Source organism: Desmodus rotundus, chromosome 4 (assembly GCF_022682495.2).
Source record: "Desmodus rotundus isolate HL8 chromosome 4, HLdesRot8A.1, whole genome shotgun sequence".
Lineage (NCBI taxonomy): Eukaryota > Metazoa > Chordata > Mammalia > Chiroptera > Phyllostomidae > Desmodus > Desmodus rotundus.
The window spans coordinates 138,810,280-138,819,433 of NC_071390.1; the positions used below are offsets into that span (position 1 = coordinate 138,810,280).

Here is a 9,154-nt window from a genome sequence, read left to right on the forward strand (position 1 = left end):
TAAAATCTCCTCTAAAACCAATCAATCTATACAAATTTGGTTGTAGTTTGACGGTTGAAAGTCAAATCTTTGTGAGTAAAATATTCCCAATCTATTGATGTATTCTTATAAATAAGAACTTCATTCCTGAAAAACCATTTCATACCTTACAAAATTGATCATGAAAATGAAACAAAATATACACATTGCTATTATAAACATTAATTATGTTAGACTAAACACAATATAAAAATAGTATTTTAAATGCTCCTTTCGGGAACATTTTCTACATAGACACATATACAGTACAGGTAACTTGAGAATGAAGATGTCCTTTTTTTCTTGCACACACATTTTTCATTGTGTCCAGAAACTTAGAATTACCTTCAAAACTGGAGTTACTTGTTTTGAAAATCTGTGGCTTATTTTAATATCCATGAGAGCCTCTGAAGAGTCTTTGAATGGTAAATGCTGGAGAGGAGCAGATTCCTTGGCGAGGTCTTCATTTCCAAATATCCTTCAGGCTCCGCCAGCTGCAAACTGAGTCAGCGGAATCACCCTAAACCCTGACCAGCTGGTGAGAGTCGCTAATCCATTTACCCAGTCTTTGGCAGTTGTTAGGTTAAAGAAGACACATGATCATTATAATAAGAAAGGGGGCAAAAGTGGAAGTCATGAGTTAAGCTATAAGAAATCAAGGAAATGATGTTTATTATAAAACTGTTGTATGTTGTGGGAGGACTATTTATAGATCCTGGCATCATGCAGATTGGTCCAACCTGCGCAGCAGAAGATGTTAAACCACGTTTGTCAGAAGAATCAGCAGATCCCGAATTGCCTGTCAGGAGAGGCTGGGGAGGTGAAGCAGTTTCGTTGCTGTGGAAAGGGCCGAGGCTGCTGTTTTTGAATATTTTTATGTTCACTCATATTTTTCAGTGATGATCAAAGATTTTTCATTAAATCTATAGACTGTTGCAAAGGATATAAATTATGGTTATTTTAACAGCTTTATTAAGGTATAATTGACACACGATAATCTGCACATGTTTAAATGGTACAATTTGGTAAGTATTGATACATATTTATATAGAGATATGTCCATGACACTATCACCATTGTCAAAATAATGAGGAGAGCCCATCAACAACCCCCCGCCCCCAGGGTCATCACACCTCTTTGTAATCTCAAGAAAATCCATGAGAGCTGGAAGTTAATTTTGTTGAAGGTTTTTAAAAAGAAATTACATGTGTTTAATAGAAATAGAATTGTTCAATTAAATATTTCTTTCATGAGCTTTAGTAGTTTGCACCTTTCAAGGAATTTGCCATTTCCATTAAGTTAGCCAACTTATAGGTATCAAGGGAATGGGTATAATATTCCCTTATTATCCTTTTAATACCTGTAGCACCTTAGTGAAAGATATAACTTCTTTCATTCTTGAAATTGGCAATTTCTATCTTTTCTCTCTTTTTATCATCAGTCTGACTGCAGTTTTATAAATTTTCTTCCCTCAAAAAATTTTTAGTTTTGTTTGTTTTCTATTTTATCACTTTCCTCTCTGATGTTTATTCTATCCTATTTTCTGTTTACCATGGGTTTCATTTGCTATTTTTCTAGATTCTTAAAATAAAAGCTGAGGTAATTGATTTAAGACTTTTCTTCTTTTCTAGTATATATGCTATGCTATATTATATTATATTATATTATATTATATTATATTATATTATAAATATCCCACTATCCCTGATCTATATGGCTCAGCTGGTTGGGTGTCATTCCATAAAGTGAAGGGTCATTGGTTCCTTTCCCGGTCAGGGCACATGCCTAGGTTGCTGGTTTGGTCCCAGCCGGGATGAGTGCAAGAGGCAATGGATTGATGTTTCTCTCTCACATCAATGTTTCTCTCCTTCTCTTTTCTCTCTAAAAACAAATAAATAAAATTTGAAAAATCCCTCTAAAAATTGATTTAACTGCTTCCCACACATTTTGATATGTTGTGTTTTTATTTTCATGCCATTCAAAATGCTTTCTAATTTACATCTTTGTTTCTCCTTTGTCCAATGGGTTATTTAGAAGCGTGTTTCTTTTTGTTTTGGGGTTTTTTTTTTTGGTTTCCAGGTGTTTGGGGACTTTTAAATATCCTTCTGCATTTATTTTAATTTAATTCTGTTGTAGTCAGAGGACATACTTTATATGACTTGAATCCTTTTAAATTTATTGAGATTTGTATAATGGCCTAGAATATTCTCTATCTTGACATATATACCATGTGCACTTGAAAAGAATGTGTACTCATCTTTATTGGATGTAGTATTGTATCAATTTCAATTAGGCCAAGTATTGTTAAAGTCTTCTACAGACATAACGATTTTCTTTCTACTTGTTCCATCACTATTGAGAGAGAGAAGTTGAAATTTCCAACTATAAACATGGAGTCATTGATTTTTCCTTAAAGCTCCATCTGTTTTTGTTTCATGTTCTTTGACCTTCAGTTCCTCTGTGCAAAACCACATAGATACATAATGTTCTTTTGATTATGTGACCTTGTTTTCATTATGAAGTAACATCCTGTACCCTGGTAATTTTCTTTGATCTCAAGCCTACTTTGATATTAATACAGCTATTCCAGATCACTTTTGATTGATTACTGTTACCATGATAGATCTTTACATACCATAATGTAACTTCATATTTAAAGTGGGGTTTTTTTGTGTGTGGATAGCCTGGTAATTTTTTATTGGATGTCAGATATTGTGTATTCTATTGTCTCAGGTGATGGATACTTTTGTGTTCCAGCATGTCTCTAGTACTCTGCCCTGCAAACCCTAACTGCCTTGGTCCCTGTGGGCTCCCAGCTCTGTTTCCTCATCTCAAGGAGACTGATGTTCTCTACTGTGGCCTGGAAAATCTATCCAGGCAGTAAACCAGGGCACTCATGAGGCTCACTTCAGTGTTGTTCCATCTCTAAATGATCACTGTCCTTCATGGCCTGATGTCCAGTGTTATGACACATAGGTTATTTAGAATTGTGTTGTGTAATCTTTACATAAGATGGAATTTTCCATACATCTATTTCTGTCACCTCTCTAAATTAATTGTTTTAGTCAAGGAACAAAATCTATGATTTTGTCCTTTAAATTTTATTGAGTCATTTTAAGGCCCAGCCTACTATCTTTTGTTAACGCCCTGTGTCCACTTGATACGAATGTTTATCTTGCAGTGTTTGGATGGGCCATCGTAAATGTCAGGTGGAGATGGCTGATGGAGATGGTGTTCTTTCAGTCTTCTATAGAATTACTGATTTTCTATTTGTACTATCTTTGCCTGAGAGAGAAGTGTTAAAATAGCCAACAAAACTATATATGTAGATTTCTCCTTTCAGTTTTATAAATTTTGCTTCCTTTTTCATCAAATTCTGTCATTAGGTTGTTACACATTTCATATTATTCTGTCTTCTGGGTGAATTGCCCCTTTTATCATTACAAAATGTCACTCATTGTCCCTGGGAAGTTTTCTGTTTTGTTTCGTTTTTAGTTTATTTTGTTTGATAGTAATATAGCCAGCTACTTACTTCCTTTAAATTGGTGTTTTCAAAGTGTATCTTTTTCCATCTGTTTACTTTTTACCTTTGTCTTTTTTTTAAAAAACAAGTTTCTTATACATATAATGTAGTTGGGTAATCTTTTTTAAAAATCTAGTTTGACAGTCTCTATTTTTAATTGGAATGTTTAGACCTTTTGTATTTAATATAGCTATTAATATGTTCGGATTTAAATCTATCCCTTACCATTTGTTTTCTATGTGTCACGTTAGTTCTTTTTTAAACATTCTATTTATCTCCACCATTATTTATCAAAATAATCAGACTTTTGTTTGATTTTCTTTTTGAGGGGGGCTATTGCTCTGGGGCTTACAGAATACATTTTTAACTTATTAGTCTACTTTCAAATAATATTTATATCACTTTATATGTAATGTAAGAACTCTTCCAACAGTACATTTTTATTTTCCTTTTCCCATCCTTTGTGTTATTGTTTTTCCTATACTTTACTTCTTCCTATGTTATCAGCTCCATCATACACAGTTAATATTTTTGTTTTTAAAGAAGTTTTACCCCTGGCTGGTGTGGCTCAGTGGATTGAGTGCTGGTCTGTGAACCAAAAGTTTGCTGGTTCCATTCCCCGTCAGAGCACATGCCTGGGTTGTGGGTCAGGCCCCCAGCTGGGGGCATGCAAAAGGCAACCGATGGGTGTATCTCTCACATTGATGTTTCTCTCCTTCTCTTTCTCCCTCTCTTCCCCTTTCTCTAAAAATAAATTAATAAAATCCTTTAAAAAAGACATTTTAAAAAAGAGTAGAAATGCATGATCATTCTGATGCTCTTCATAACCATGTGAGGATTAAGTTCATCAATACCGTAGTCCTTCTGTCCAAAGAAGTTACTTTTGTTTGTATGGTTGAACATTTCTCATTGTATAGGTCTGCTGGCGATGATATTTTTCATATGTAATTCATGATTTCACCTTCACCTTTTCCCTCCACATGTCCAGGGCATGAACCTGGCATGGGCACAGACCAAAAGCCAAGCTGGGATAAACAGGAGTTACTTTGTCCCTGGCTGATACAAGACAAGCACCACCAAACCAGGCGCAACTCTTCCCAGAACAGGGACATCACTTTCATTTTTGAAATGCATTTTGGGGATAGAGAATTCTAGGTTGACAATTTTTCAGTTCAAGACTTTAGAGGTGCTGTTCCACTGTTATTTGTTATTTTGCATAATTTGATTAGAAGTCTACCGTAATTTGTATTTTTGTTCCTGTTTATAATGTCTTTTTGTTTTCTGAACGCTTTTACGACTTTTGTCTTTCTCAGCGACTTTCAGCAGTTTGATCATGATGTGCTTTGCTGTCATTTTTTTGTCGTTGTTAATTTTGGTTAGGATTCATTTATATTCTCAGATCTGTGGGAATATAGTCTTCATTAAATTTGGGAAAGTTTGGTCATTTAAAAATAGGTTTATTTCCCCATATTTCACTTACTGTGAAACTCCATCCACAGGTTACACTACTTTATGTTTTCCTACATGTCACTTAGGTTCTGTTAATTTTTTAAAATTTTTTCTTCTGTGTTTCAATTTGTAGACATCCTGTTGCTACATGTTCAAGTTTATTTATCTTTTGCAGTGTCTAATCTGTTAATCCTATTTAGTGAAAGTTTTATCTTAGATATTATATTTTCATCTCTAGAATTTTCATTTGCTTTTTTGTATCTTTTATTTCTTTGTTCATCTGTTTGTAATTTTCTTGAGCATATTGAGTATAGTTCCAGTAGCTCTTTAAACATTCTTATGTGTTCAATTATCTCTTTACTTTCTGAGTTTATTTCTAAGGTCTGATTTCCCAACCGGTTATTGGTCACATTTTCCTGGACTTCATGTGTTCAATAACTTTTTATTGGAGTCTAGTCACTGTAGAATTTTACATTTTTGAGTGCTGTATTTTTTTTCAGTGGGAGAGTATTCCTTTTAAATTTCATACTTTGTTCTGATCTTCATGTAAGTTAGTTATGTGGTATGTATCTTGAACTTAAGAGTAACTTTTTAAGCTTTTTTTTTTTAGAAGATCTAGAGTAGCTTTTTCTCTCAGGCTACTCCTAACTACTAAGACATTACCCTTTGTGGCTATTTACTAAATACTCAGGATATTTGATTAGGTATCTTCCCTCTGGAAGAAGAAACTCGATTAGAGAACTCAAGTGATTTCCAGACTTGCAGGAATTCTTGGGACTTTTCAGATTTTGCTTCCTTGGTAATACCTCTTACCCTCAAAGTTCTTTACTCAGACTTGCAGAGTTTTACCCTATCCATGACTAGATTAGCATTCAGCCATAGTCTCAAAGGAACTCCTGTGCAGATTTTTGGAGCGCTTTCCCTGGATGGCAGCACCTTCCTAGTATTCTCTCCTCCAAATTCTAGCCCTTTTTCTTTCCCAAACTCTTGATTTTTATTTCATTATTTTTTTTACACTAAGTCTATATAACATCTTGTCTCATAGAGGAGAAACCACCTCAATAGGTTAGACTTTGTTGCTATAGCAAGCTCAAACTGTGTCAGACAGTTTTGCTCATCTGCCACTGAGTGTTGCTTGCAACCCAAACCCTGACTCTTATCTTTTCATATGATAGGACCTTCTGGCTCTTTTTGTTTCCCATCCATTTGGCACAGTTCAGAAAATGACTGTAGACATGATGCTACAGCAATCACAGGGTTTATTGCATGTTTCTTTTCTCCTTGGGATCACAGTCTGGTGTCCTGTGTTTGAAATTGTTTCATGTATTTTGCCCAGTGTCCTATTTAGTTATGGTAAAAAGATAAGTCCAGATCCTGTACTCCCATATGGCTGGTAATGATAGTGTCCCATTTGAATTGTCATATTTATTTACTACATTTAACAAAAATTTGTGGAATATCTACTTTGGAAAGCCCAGAAATATAGAGATAAGTGAGTCACGGACTAAAAGTTACAGTATCATGGTAGCTTTCAAGTATGGTTCTCAAATTCTTTAATATTCCTTCCACAAGGAGGTAAGATGTAGTCTTCTCCTTGAGTGTAGACGATGTGACTCCTTGTCCAATACACTATGACTGAAACGATGCTGTGCCCATTTCCTAGCTCAAATCTTAAGAAAGTAGTAGTTTCCTTTTCCTGTCTCTTGAAATGCTCAGTCCGATATGCTTGCAGGAACTAAGTAGACCATAGGAGGTCTCATGTGGTTGTTCTGGCTGACAACCCCAATGATCCAGCCAACTGCCAGCATCAATTGCCAGACAGGTTCAGTGTGTGAGTTTTCAAAAGATTGTAGACCCAGGTGTAGTCATCCCAGTCTTTGAGCCGCTCCTGCTGACACTGTGCAAGAGAGGCAAGCTGTGCTTGGAGAGCTCTGAGCACATTTCTGATCTGTAAGCAAAATAATTATTATTGTTACCCTAAGATACGAAGTTCAGAGTGAATTTTATGTGGTAAAAGACACCTGGAACAAATATAATACCATTAAGTCTGTGATAAACATGACCAATAATCAAGATTTAACAAATATTTATTACATGACTACTACTGGTCAGGTACTGGGTCAGGAAAGGCTTTTGAAAAATGGAATATGTGTGTAGGTTTAGAGAAGGTATAGAATCAGAACAGGAAAGGCAGAAAGAGATGCTTGTTTGAAGCTACTGAAAATATGGGCACATCAGAAAAACTGAAGTAGAGGGTATGGAGAAAGACTGTGAGGAGATGAGTACTCAGGGACCAGTTCAGTAAGGATATACTACTAAAGAATTAGAACTTAATCTTGAAGGTAGGAGACTAATTTGCACACTTGCGACCATGCAGTTAATTTAATTATTTAGTGACTGTATTTCCCATAGTCTACGCTCCAAAGAAGCTTATCTTACATAGAGCTTTTATTCCCTATTATGTTTCCAGCACCCAGAATGGTACCTGGAGCACATAAAAAATTTATAAACATTATCGAATGACTGATTGACTGACTGAAGAACCATGTGAAAATTTCATAGGAATGACATGACCAGATTTATGTGCTAGAAAAATAATTCCAACAGAGGTGTGGAGAATGGTTAGGAGATAGGTAGATGGGTTATTCAGTTTGGCTGCCATAAAATATGATAATAGACTGTGTGGCTTAAACAACAGAAATTTCTTTCTTTTATAGTTCTGGAGGCTGGATCCCAGATCAGGGTGCCTGCATGGTTAGGTTCTGTGATAACTCTTGTGCTGGCTTGCAGGCATAGCTGCCTTCTCACTCTGCGCTCACAGGGCAGAGAGAAGAGAGAGAGAGAGAGATGAAGCTTCCTGGTGTTTCTTCTGATATGGGCACTAATCCCCTCACGAGGGCCCCACTCGCATGCTCTCATCTAAGCCTAATTACATAATTATCCGCCAAAGGCCCCATCTCCAAATATGACATTGATATTATGAATATTAATATATGAATTTTGGGAGGACACAATTCAGTCCATAACAGTAAGAAAGGAGAAAAATATAGTAGGAGGTGAATGTAATCATTCGTCTAAGAGATGATGAGGGTGTGAATTAAAGTAGTGTTAATAATCTCCCTAGGACATTTTCCCCCTAAACCTTAAAATTATTTATTTTTCTTAGAGTAACTCCATTTGCATGTTTCTATCTTTTTTAATGTATATGAATTTTCAAAATCAAACAAAAAGAAGGGATGAATTTTAAAATTAACCACAGAATTTAGTGAACACATATTACAGAAACATTTGAATCTGAAATTGATATGTAGTACCAACAGTGTTTTCAAAACAATGGAAATACTAAAAGTGAAACCTCTGCAGTTTCAGTATTTTAAAGGATAATAATGAAAAGCCAACCTCAAAATACGAACCCATTTCACTTTTTATATTTGGCTTTTATGTTAAACATAACAATAATGTTAAAAAATTTACATTTTAAAAGTTTATTATTCATAGCATTTAATCATAAAGGTCTCAAATAGCTACATTCATTCTTCTCGGTCAGAATATATAGATAATGTAATCAACACTGACAGTCATTATTCCTTCACTGTTTGCAGTGCTCACATGCTGATAATCAAGGCTTGAACGGTTTGATCAATAGCTTATTGCTGGCAACGGAATAATACAGTCTCACTACTGAAGCACGAAGCACATCCAAATGCGTTTCCATAAACTTTTGGCTGTGATACAGGGTGATTATAATAATGTCCCCTAGATTCTGCTCAGGAACTTGAGGTGGGCTAGTTGTCAACTGATTCTTTCAGCCTAGTAATCCAGAAGTGGTTTCGGGGAGAGAATGCTCTGGTTCACAGACTAATAGTAATGTTTTGGAAGAACTTTATACCGTCGTAATGACACACAAACAAGTTTTTGGTTCTGGCTTCTCAAAATGTTAAGAATCAGTAGTACACACATACCCCCCCCCCTTTTTTTTTTACATTGTTGTGTGTTTACTTTTCCTGCTTTGGAAAGATAATAGGCTCGTCATTAAAATATTTGGAAAACATCAAGTGTATAAAGAACTAAAACCTTTCTCCAATCTTACTACCGAGAGAGGATCATGTCATATTCTCATGAATTTCCACTCATACTTTAAAAATCTGGGTCATTTTGTAATTC

General features: G+C 35.2%; 2 non-coding genes across 2 annotated transcripts; both read right to left on the bottom strand.

The window, feature by feature from the left end:
• Window positions 1-4,517: 4,517 nt before the first annotated feature.
• On the bottom strand, window positions 4,518-4,652 carry LOC112319655 (small nucleolar RNA SNORA48). The gene has a single exon (XR_002976348.1). It is a non-coding gene; the product is annotated as a small nucleolar RNA SNORA48 (small nucleolar RNA).
• Window positions 4,653-6,001: 1,349 nt separating this feature from the next.
• On the bottom strand, window positions 6,002-6,127 carry LOC112319685 (small nucleolar RNA SNORA28). Its single transcript, XR_002976353.2, has one exon. It is a non-coding gene; the product is annotated as a small nucleolar RNA SNORA28 (small nucleolar RNA).
• Between the last annotated feature and the right edge of the window lie 3,027 nt (window positions 6,128-9,154).